The 7828-nt window shown below is 33.5% G+C and overlaps 1 pseudogene; it reads left to right on the top strand.

The window, feature by feature from the left end:
- Positions 1-394: 394 nt before the first annotated feature.
- On the top strand, positions 395-7531 carry LOC129895033 (transcription factor MYB44-like; annotated as a pseudogene).
- The last annotated feature ends 297 nt before the right edge of the window (positions 7532-7828 follow it).

Genomic DNA, 7828 nt, shown 5'->3' with positions numbered 1-7828 from the left:
GTATTTAATTTTTTCTGGACAATGTAGTTTCCATATAGTAAGAACATATATGGTCTTGGTTCTGCCCTTTGTCCCATATGTGTCTGTATACATTTGAACAACAAGCATCGAGTATATGTATTGGAAATCTTATGGAAAATACTTCACCACGAACACTTGTAGAAAATTCTCATAGCTTAAGGGATGTCAAAAGACATTATATTGTCCTTAGGAATACTTCCGCGATATAGATGTATTTCTTAGGATTCAACAAACTCTTCTAGTATAAAATTAGGAGCCAAAAACTAACAAAGAATTTTTATAGAATGAAAGCCCAACATCATGTAATATAGGAAGAAGATCTTGTTCTTCATTATTGTACTTCACAAAAGAAAGGGACCTTGAATATTTATAGATGAAGAAGATCTCTATTCATCTTCAGAATAATAGACATGCACCAACATTAAACGGATATACGTTAACAGCTATAAAGAAAATTAAATGGCTAATCATGAATCAAGGTAATAAAAGAAAAGCTAAGAGGCTAAAGAATAAAGGTCTATTTAATATGTCAAAAGTAGTAAATAGTATCAGTAATTAGGTAGTCAAATTGAGAATATTTCTAATTAAGAAGTCATTTAAGACTAATCAATGGGTCGAAACTGATATCTGAATACTTACTTTTGAGAACTACATTTTATTTTCCAACAATCCCCCATATATCTCAAAAGAATATTAAGAAATAGAGTGAAGAAAGAATTTTGCTGAATTTTCTTATATGAGTATAATGCGTCGAATCTGGTGTTGTATAGACTATGAATCAGACCTAGATAAAATAAGAATGAACTTACAGAATAATTGATGAAGTTTAGAACTTCTATGAACCAATAATTTATTTGTAAGTTTAGGGTCTTATTCTATCACATCATAGTCGTACAATCTTTGCCGTTATCGCAGTTTTGAGCTAAGAGGACATGCGTGTGTCCTGGTATTCATGAATGTTCCAGAAATTTGTCATAATTTTATAAAAGCGGCACCACCCTACACCCGTATAGGTCCAATCATCAAGTGTATTTTGCAAAGCAATACACCACCTATAAAAGATATGATTTGGATTAAGAATTTAAATTAGCCTCACTTTGCCTTGCAGATTGTTGCTCTATATTCACACATCATAGGATGGACATAATTTTATAGTACTTACCTGACCAACTAATGACTTATTTTTACCCATATGAACCTAATTCATGGGATTTCTAATAACATAGATTCGGTTATCATCATTGTTGATCTTTTCAAATTGATAAAAGTCTCACTCCCCTTGATGTATCTATTATTCTGTGAATCGTTAAGATTCATCCCCGACTACAAATAATTTACGTAAATAATTTCATCCATAGCAGCTGTTTTATTATATGTTTTCACAATAACTATTATTGTTTGGCAACTACAACATATAACCACAAAAAATTATTAATTTTGTTCCTATTGGAAACTCACTACGAGGTCTCTTACCCACTAAGTCTCATCACCAACCAACTCCAAATAAAATAATAAATCTAGATTCGATAATGGTTCTACTTATTTGGCTGACCGCATATTCATTGTGAAGTCTACTTACTATCATTTCACCCTCCAGTACAACAAAATTCACTTTATTTAATATCATAATTGTGGTACCGTCAATGATTTTTTTTCAAAATAACGCATCAAGAAACAATATCATTTTCAACAACAATATGTTTTATGTAAACAACAAAATAATAAGTTGAAAATAATTTTCTGTTACCCTTGATACACAAAATATAAAGCTTTTTAATATAGTCTTATTCTTGGAGGGTATATATCTCGTATTTAGCAAAATAATTAATTAAAAAATACTAAAATAAGCTACAAGTGTATCTATATATATATTTGTAATTATTCAAACTTCTACTTTTCCAAACTAATATGATCATCTCTTGATGAATCTTTCAGCACCATTAAACTTTCTTCTACATCTTGATGAACTTGTACCAAATTAATTTGACCATCTGTCTTATAAATCTTACACGATCATCAAACTTTCTTTATCATCTTGATGAACTTGTGATTGACTATTATAAGTACACTTGAAAAAATTCTGAAAAAATATATCTATAATCTTCATCAAAATGGTGGTCATATTGTCACATCACCTAATCTATCATGTCTTTTGGTTACGAGACACATGATCAACGAAAACAATGAAGAGAAAAAATCAAAAAAAAAAGAGAGGAAAAAATGACATACTATTATAATAATAATAATAATAATAATAATAATAATAATAATAATAATAATAATAATAATAATAATAATAATAATAATGAAATAGAATATGAAAATGAGCATTCACAATTCCATAGATGATTGTTATTTATTGATGAGATGTAATAAATATGATAAGATTTTTTTAATTATCAAAAAAATTGAATAATGAAAATAATGAAGGAAAAAGTTCAAAAAAGGAGAAAAAAGATAAATAATTTTATAGGCCATAGAAAGGTGTCACGCCCCGGGAGGGTACCCTAGACGTGACCGGCACTCGAAAACCATTTCTGGCCTTCAAGCGAACCACTTGGTCCAATCACACTTTCATTCAGTTACACTCTATTAGCGAAAGACTCAAATCATAAGAATACTATTCATAATAAAGCCAAAGGCCAACCACATCTCCATTCAACAACTAGAAAAAAATAAAACTAGTCACAACGAAACAATTCAACATCATCCACACTCTAGTCTATGAAGCCTCTATCAACAATATAAGAGGTGCCAATGACAAATTCATGGCTACCACAAATCAAAATAAAGGAAAACTAACTCAAAACTGAAAAGATAACTGCGGTATCCTCCGAAAATAAGGAGGACTCACCAACTAGCTGGAAGTGAATAGATCTTCAACGATGCGCCTGTTGATGATCTCTAGTACCTGTCTCTGCATCATGAAACGATGCAGACCAAATGGCGTCAGTACGTGGAATGTACGAGTATGTAAAATGGCCGAATGAAACATACATCAAGGTGGGATCAAATCAACTCAGAATCTCAACTTAGAAGAAGGTACAACTCAATCAAGATGTTCTGAGTCTAAACAAAATATAATTTAGACAGGACCAATAACATACAATCCAGCCCAATCCGACTCAGAGTACTATCAAGACCTATATGAGAGTTTCTCTTATCCGACAACCATCACTTATGAGCCAGTGATAGTACAACAAGCCGACGTTGTTGCCACGTCCGTTCATACCTTGCCAGGGTACGAACGAATCAACAAATCATAAATTCATAACCAATCAAGTCCTATTATATCAGGACAGTAATTTGGAAAACATCCGACTTTAACGGTCCAATTCCTTCCTACGTTTGGCGACGTAGTTATTGGATTCGAGTTATTACTTACTCTTACCCAATTCGGTGCTCGATACTTCTCCCAAGACTCAATGCTCATAAAACTCTATCCAATCAATTCAATCTAATCATATCGACCAGTCTCGTTTGGACCTCTGTTAATTCATCAATTCTATCTCAAATCAAGCCTCTTGACCAATCATATTATCCAATCAACCCCAATCATATATATATATATATATATATATATATATATATATATATATATATTTTAAAGGCAATCTCAAGAATATTGCTTACTTTACTTTCTGTCATCACCTTTGACTAGAAAGAATGTCTTTCCATAGTGTTCTTTTGCCAAACATTATTATTTAATAACTATCCAAGTTGTCCCAAACCAAACCAAATACTTCACGTAAAATTAGGAAATAAATGATAAAGTTAGCTTTTTCTATATTATTAGAATATATCAAAGTGGAAGTATTATATGAATATACTAATAGGAATATAACTTTTTCTTAAATATAATTTAATTTCGTGATGCTAATGGAATTCCATTGAGGCATCAACTCACAGAAATTGGATTCATGCTAACTAAAAGGTTAATCAAATATTGTCCCCATCTTATTTCTAGCAATTTGGATTTGTGAAGGTGTTAAACTAATGAAAACATCCTAACCAATATTTTAGTATTCTTTCTATGTTCCATCATTTGGTAATTGAATTAAACTGTAACGTACCAACGGATTCCAAGTTACTGCAAGTTAATTATCTATTGCTAATATAACAAAATATGTTTAACAACTCATATCAATCAACTCTTAGACATAACAAAATATGTATAACAACTCATATCAATCAACTCATATCAAACATGAAACATTTATCAATTTCTCAACTTATCAATATCAACATAACAAAATCAAGTTAATAGATGTATGAACTCATTAGGACATAGATCTATCAAGAAAACCCAATTCTTATGAAAATTCAATCTCAAATAAGATGTAGGGCACATGGTGAATTTAATCCATGCTTTTAGTAGCCTTACATACCTTAGTGTAGATTTTGAAGAAACCTTGATGTTAGGTCTTCAAAGGGAAACTTGAATCCTTGAGTTTGAGAGGATTTATTGGAGATAATTTGAGAGAGAAGGGGATAAAGATTTGGGTTGTTTGGAGAGGAAAAAAGACTGAAATTATGATCCAAAACGCGTCCAGTTATGTATATAGATATTAGGTAATTTTACCAAAATATCCCTACAAAATCTGGAAAATCGGCCAAAATTCGCTGCAGGTCTTCTCTGTTCGATCAAGCATAACTTTTGACTCCGAACTCGGAAAAATACAATCTTAGTGGCGTTGGAAAGAAGACTCAAAGACCTTTAATTTGATAGGTTATGGGACACCCAGTTCGTTATATTTTAAGATATATGGTCGTTTAAAGTTGACCCTTATACTAACTCATTCGGAAACTTAGCCGAAAGGAATTCTTTGGACTTGGCTTGATTTTTTTGGGATTCCTTATGACCCTAAATCACATATAATATTTTAAATACTTATGAATCAATCATATATCATATATACAAATTGAAGCCTTCGAGTTCGATCTTATACGTACATGAAGAATGGTTCGAATCTTAGTGGAAAAAAATTGGGGTGTTACAAAAGGTGTCACTTCACATTGTCTATATTTTAGCTTTGTTATATATATACATATATATAGAGATTTCACTTCCTATCTCAAATTTATACAAACTTCTTAAATGGTTAATGATTGAAAGACTTCCCATAAATCACTCAATTTGTCATATTAAATGATAAGTTAAGTTTAGAATATAGTTGATCAATAATAATTAAATAATAAAAATGTATATCAAAGTAAATCTCTTATATTTATTAGTTTAATGTGAACACACTTAAGTTTTTTCCCCTAAAAATAATTATCAGTACACTATAATTATAGTTAAAATGGTTAGTTTGAATGTTATTTTGTTTCCCCCCCCCCTAAAATAACTTGCTAGTCAAATTTCACTATTACTTCGATCCTATCTCAACTAATCCAATCCACCAAACACTACTAAAAGGAAAAAAATAATTAATTCTGTAGATTTCAGCAATGTGATACATTATACTTAATAACGGCCTATTAACTTGGTCACTCATGTCCCCTCTATTCTCATCCCCACTATATATATCCCACTCTCCCCACAGGTCTTTATCAAGTAAACGCAAGGCTCCATTCTCATATACTCGATTGGTTATATTTAGTGAAAACAATGAAGAAAACAGGTCAGATCAAGCGTCGATGGAATTCTGAAGAGGATGAGCTATTGCAAAAGCTAGTAAAGGAACATGGAGCAGAGAACTGGTCATTTATTGGCCAATTGATGCCGAATCGATCTGGAAAATCATGCAGGGAGCGATGGTGTAATCAACTTAATCCTCAAGTGGAGCATCGACCTTTTACTCCTGAGGAAGATGACACTATTATCAAAGCTCATGCCAAATTTGGTAACCAATGGACTATGATAGCCCGTTTATTATCGGGTAGAATCAGTAACACGATAAAAAACCATTGGAATGCCACCCTTAAACGGAAGTACCCTTCCATGTCAGAAGATTTGACATTCAAAAATTCTCAACCACCGTTGAAGAAATCGTCTAATATAGGGGCGGGTTCAAATTCAGATAGTCCATATGGATCTGATTTGAGCAATGTGAGCTTTTCTAGATTCCATCAGTCATGTGTTTATCAGCCCATTGCTCCACCAAATCGAAATTCGCCTCTTTCAGCATTTTCACCAGTAATGCCTGATCCATCAACATCCTCGAGTCTCTCTTTACCCGGATTCAGATCTAGCGAGAATTTTAATAGGGTGAACCGAATCGTAAAAGTAGTTGAACTGGCACCTGTATCGACATCTGAATCCACTCCATTGACTTTTATGCCCCAAATTTCAACATCTTTGAGTCCATATGGATCTGATTTGAGCAATGTGGGCTTTTCTAGATTCCGTCAGTCATGTCTTTATCAGCCCATTGCTCCACCAAATCGAATTTTGCCTTTTTCAGCATTTTCACCAGTAATGCCTGATCCATCAACATCCTCGAGTCTCTCTTTATCCGGATCCAAATCTAGCCAGAATTTTAATAGGGTGAACCGAATCGTGAAAGTAGTTGAACTAGCACCTGTATCGGCATCTGAATCCACTCCATTGACTTTTATGCCCCAAATTTCAACATCTTTGAGTCCATATGGATCTGATTTGAGCAATGTGGGTTTTTCTAAATTTCGTCAGTCATGTCTTTATCAGCCCATTGCTCCACCAAATCGAATTTCGCCTCTTTCAGCATTTTCACTAGTAATGCCTGATCCATCAACATCCTCGAGTCTCTCTTTATCCGGATCTAGATCTAGCGAGAATTTTAATAGGGTGAACCGAATCGTGAAGGTAGTTGAACTGGCACCTGTAGAGGCATCTGAATCCACTCCATTGACTTTTATGCCCCAAATTTCAACATCTTTGAGTCCATATGGATCTGATTTGAGCAATGTGAGCTTTTCTAGATTCCATCGGTCATGTGTTTATCAGCCCATTGCTCCACCAAATCGAAATTCGCCTCTTTCAGCATTTTCACCAGTAATGCCTGATCCATCAACATCCTCGAGTCTCTCTTTACCCGGATTCAGATCTAGCGAGAATTTTAATAGGGTGAACCGAATCGTAAAAGTAGTTGAACTGGCACCTGTATCGACATCTGAATCCACTCCATTGACTTTTATGCCCCAAATTTCAACATCTTTGAGTCCATATGGATCTGATTTGAGCAATGTGGGCTTTTCTAGATTCCGTCAGTCATGTCTTTATCAGCCCATTGCTCCACCAAATCGAATTTCGCCTTTTTCAGCATTTTCACCAGTAATGCCTGATCCATCAACATCCTCGAGTCTCTCTTTATCCGGATCCAAATCTAGCCAGAATTTTAATAGGGTGAACCGAATCGTGAAAGTAGTTGAACTAGCACCTGTATCGGCATCTGAACCCACTCCATCGACTTTTATGCCCCAAATTTCAACAACTTAGAATAACAATTTTGGTTTTGCGAGTATGGAGAAACAGTTATTGAGCCCAAAATTTTCGATGGTTTTGCAAGATATGATGAAAAAAAGTTAAAAATTATATGTCCGAATTTGAGAATGAAAGGGTTTCAATGAACACAGAAGCAATAAAGGATGCTATTGTTAACAACATTGGCGTTAGCAAAAGATTGAGTGATATTGAATAAGGAGGAGGAAAAATGGAGAGATCATAGTTATTGTTTTCTTTAAACTTTAGTTGATGTTTTTATAGTATCTCATTAACTTTTTGTAGGAAGGTAGGAGAAAAAGAGGGCAAAAAATATCTATATTAAAAAAAAGTGTAGGGAAGCCCAGTCACCGTCACCGTCACCCCACCCCACGCCATATAATT

Source organism: Solanum dulcamara, chromosome 1, assembly GCF_947179165.1.
Source record: "Solanum dulcamara chromosome 1, daSolDulc1.2, whole genome shotgun sequence".
In the NCBI taxonomy this organism is placed as follows: Eukaryota; Viridiplantae; Streptophyta; class Magnoliopsida; order Solanales; family Solanaceae; genus Solanum; species Solanum dulcamara.
Note: the sequence above shows the minus strand (reverse complement) of the source record. Positions and strands in the feature narration are given on the sequence as shown.